This window comes from Schistocerca americana, chromosome 2 (genome assembly GCF_021461395.2).
Source record: "Schistocerca americana isolate TAMUIC-IGC-003095 chromosome 2, iqSchAmer2.1, whole genome shotgun sequence".
Taxonomy (NCBI): Eukaryota; Metazoa; Arthropoda; class Insecta; order Orthoptera; family Acrididae; genus Schistocerca; species Schistocerca americana.
In genome coordinates, this window is record NC_060120.1 from 175,246,641 (window position 1) to 175,251,210 (window position 4,570).

The following is a 4,570-nucleotide window of genomic DNA, read 5'->3' on the forward strand; positions in this document are numbered from 1 at the left end:
CACTTAAAGTAGTAAAGGAGTTTTGGGGGAGCAAAATAACTGATGATGTTCGAAGTAGAGAAGATATAAAATGTAGACTGGCAATGGCAAGGAAAGCGTTTCTGAAGAAGAGAAATTTGTTAACATCGAGTATAAATTTAAGTGTCAGGAAGTCGTTTCTGAAAGTATATGTATGGAGTGTAGCCATGTATGGAAGTGAAACATGGACGATAAATAGTTTGGACAAGAAGAGAATAGAAGCTTTCGAAATGTGGTGCTACAGAAGAATGCTGAAGATTAGATGGGTAGATCATATAACTAATGAGGAGGTATTGAATAGGACTGGGGAGAACAGAAGTTTGTGGCACAACTTGACTAGAAGAAGGGATCGGTTGCTAGGACATGTTCTGAGGCATCAAGGGATCACCAATTTAGTATTGGAGGGCAGCGTGGAGGGTAAAAGTCGTAGAGGGAGACCAAGAGATGAATACACTAAACAGATACAGAAGGATGTAGGTTGCAGTAGGTACTGGGAGATGAAGGAGCTTGCACATGATAGAGTAGCATGGAGAGCTGCATCAAACCAATCTCAGGACTGAAGACCACAACAACAACAAAAATTATCATTTGTGCCAAAACAGTCTCATGTGGCAAAACGTTTGACAAACTTTGATGAGGTAATAGATTCTTCCTCAGAAAGGAACGCACAGCATGTAAAGCTGCAGCAAGATTAGAGGGGGAAAAATGCTAGGAGCTAAGGATTGAAGAAATGTGTACTTCCTTGCTTGTCTCTTGTTTTTATTGGTTTTATATACCCTGTATTTAATTTTGTCACACAAAACAAAGTTATTAGCTAATAGGCAATAGAGTGCAAATTTTCTGAAGAGTTCTTGTTCTCCCACAAATAATCCCATTAGCTATCAACTGCGAGATTTTTTAAGAGGGGCAGGCTGTCAAACTGGCCGACTGGGAGCAAGGGAGGCACCACAGGACATTTCGATTTCCACTGTCCTGAATATAATTTGATGGCATCCATTACAAAATATACACGTTTCAATTCCACAGAGCGAAAAACAGTGACGTGCGGTAGAAGAATGCTGTATGAAGAGGCGTGGCACTGTGCTTTGGCACACTTAAGACCAAATAACATGTCTTACATTTCCTCAAACACACGTTTTATGTTTCAGACTTTTCAGAAAGATGTGCGCTACAAGATGAACATATTTTTGAAAATTCGATTTTTTAAAGTGTTAACCCGGTTAGCAACTATCGGAGATCCGGGGCGGATGCACAGAACAGTCATAGTGGGTTGTCTCCATGTGAGCCGTGTTTAGATTTAGTGATTTTTCTGTTCCCCTTTATTTTACTTTCACGTCAAACGAAAACAAAACGGATATCTGTGGCCGGGAGATATCAATTGAATTAAAATACGTTCACATAATTACGGAAGGCTAAAATGTCATTAGCTTCAGATTTTATTTTTTCCCACCTTTATGACTGTCAAGCATTAATCGCCTTGCAGAACAATGAAGTCATTTTTGTCTGTTTGCTAAAGAAATTTGACTTTTATTAGCCTCTTCTGCAGAGGCAGTCAATGTATTTGAAACGAAATGTTTAATTCCTTATTACTGGCTAGTTTTAACTGTTTCGCTGCATTTCAAGTGCACGTTTTCATCTTCTAGCACTTATGGCATTATGCCATAATAAAGAACCAAGCATGATATACCATAGTACTGGTGCTCCAAGAAAATTTACATCCCGAAAGCCACACTGAAAACCTTAATATGAGGTCGAGGTCTTTAAATGTGCACATTTTAGTATGGTTAACGAAATTCCGATGCTCTTGGAGTATCCTTTGATGTCTTGTTTCTTTTATGACATAATGTATGATCTTTCAATGTTTTACACATACGTATTTACGAGCTTCCTATGTCATTGTAGGTGTGCAAGCTTGCTACCGCCTATTACCTGCGCTGTCTGGTAACTGGTGAAACGAACCTATTTATAAAAGATCGCGGGAAAATATTGCGAATGGTGGTTTGAAAAGCGTTACTTTCAGAGTAAATATCCTTTTACGTAAGTTGAACTATGTACGAGAATGCACCATGAATTTCGTAAACCACAGAGCGTTTGACTCTCGTTTAAAAATAAACTCTTTGATGACGAGCCATTTAGAAGAATTTCGAACCCTGAAGTTCAGTCATTTATGTCATTATTAAAAATTTTAGTGGCACATTTTGCGATATATCTTAAAGTGTACGACGCGCATAAAGATCAACATTATATGCGAAAGCTTAGCTTCTATTGCAGCTAATTAACCTTAGAGGCCAATATTATATGTGAAAGCTTTTCTTGTAGCAACACTATGTATATTTAACACTTTCGCTGCTGCATCGGTGCAGGCGCGAAACTCTCGAGTGCCGGCCGGTAACACACTAAACGGCAGGTACCGCTTGGAGCTGACGCTCCTAAGCACACCTGAGCTACAGGCTGACGTCAAGACCTTGTAAGATGTGTAGGATCATGTTCTATACTGACTTAATGATGACGCCTTAGATGCATTACTTCAAATAAGCTTTGAATGTATTGTGGTCATGTTCTAAAGTCTGTTTGCTGTCTGACACCTATAGGTGCCACAGGCCTCATTCAAATGTTCGTGATTTGTTGGTAATGTAACAAAAAATACAATTCAAACAAAGCAACAAATCCATTGCATTCAGGAAAAAGTTTGGATTCCAAAACGCAAATTCTTAAGAAGGAAACTGGATTCATTTGAAATTATATTTACTTCAAATGCGCATTTTTAAGATTGACTCTGCTAGAGATCGTCAATTTAGTAGCATGTTTGCTCCTAGTATGAGAGAATTAGCCGTCTACATTTATCCCAGACGTGTAGAAATTAGTAAGCGAAACACAACCTACGTAGAGGCTTATTTTGTGTCCCCCATCACTTCAATTGTCTGTGCTATTAACACAAATTTAGCACAACATATTCTTTCGCAAAACACTGAAGTGAACGCTTTACAACGCAACAAGAAATAAGTCAACACAAAAGAAAACTTCATTTTCTGTCGCTCGTGAAACAAAGCTCTAACCTTTCACGTCATAAAAAGAAACCATGCAATGTCAGAAGATGTCTGATAATCGGAATTTCCCGGATATTATCGCGTTTTTGCTACTTATGGGAAATTATACAACAGTTCAAGCAGTCTCCAGGTTTGTCTGGACAGGTTATACACTCGTGTGGTTCCGCGCACTTCTTACACCGCTTCCTTAACTTGCTTCTTCCCTACACTAGCTTTCCGCTTTTGCGCAACGTGTGTTTGTTTGTGATGTTTCTTGCTCACATTTCGTGGAACGTTCTTTTGGTGCAAGGAGGCCCTTCATAATGTTCATTCTGTAATTGTACAACGTCATTTTATTTCCTGAGTATTTGTTGTGCAGATATAGAGAATTGAAAACTAGCATGAGAATGACATTAAAAGAATAGTTTTTACGGTCAGTGGATAGTCTTTCGTTTACATAAATAATACGATAACATCTGATCTTGTTTACCAATCCCAGACACGAACGCATTGTACCTAATAATAGACAAAGGTTTCGTGACTATTTGCTGGCGCGCATTCGTCACTTGCTCCATAACATTTAGATGTTCTGTGGAAATGTAGGAAACCTCTCGTCGATCCTTCCATTTTCCTATCATAACTCCATTAGAATACCACGCAATTGTCTCTCCTCTCCCAAGTTTTGCTGATACAGCGTCTTCGGGTTTATATTTCCTATTCAATTTCAGAGTACCTGTGGAAAATGTATTTAGGTTCAACAGAGTTGTAGCTAAATGAAAACTGTTATAATTGTCCAAGTAAATGTGCTGACCAACATGCGGCATTTTCTGCCATCAAATGCAAAACGACCTTTTCAGCGTGACCTTGCCCCCTGTGATAAGCTGTGCTTCCACACTATCATCACTCTGCATTTCTTCTGCAGCGTCTAAACGACAATCTCCGTGGTATGCCTCGTCATCACTACACTACACTAAGTAACTGTTCCTCTGTCAATTTAACACTTTTCCTGCTCCTTTTCACATTGGTAGGTCGAGGTGTCGGTTCATTAGCCGCCATTACAAACAATATACGTTCGATAACTGACCACACAAAACAAAAGTTTACACGCTTTGATGCTAGCTTAAACGTTGCAACTAGACTGAGTAATCAGACTGATTGCGTCAGCCGCACTGGCTCATGGCTTCTGACGCTTATAAGAGTTAGCCGAAGCGAAAGTGTTAATTTAAACTATTACCTTTCACTGTTTGTGTGTTCGTGCTACTTAACAGTGATGCTGCTGTTGGCCGACTACATCACGTGCCGAGTTTCATTTTCTAAAGTGCTGGGAAATTCTACCCCCATGTATAAATGCATAACTATTCAAAGGATTGATAAGTTTTGCAGTTCCGAGGGAAGATACACTGTCACTTAAAACGGAAAAAGTGATTCCACTCGGGAGAAAGCGTATTTTTAACCGGGAAATCTGGGAATTTTTTTTTCCTTGTTCATGTGTACAACCTGTGCATCCCTTTCCCTAAATCTTTCCA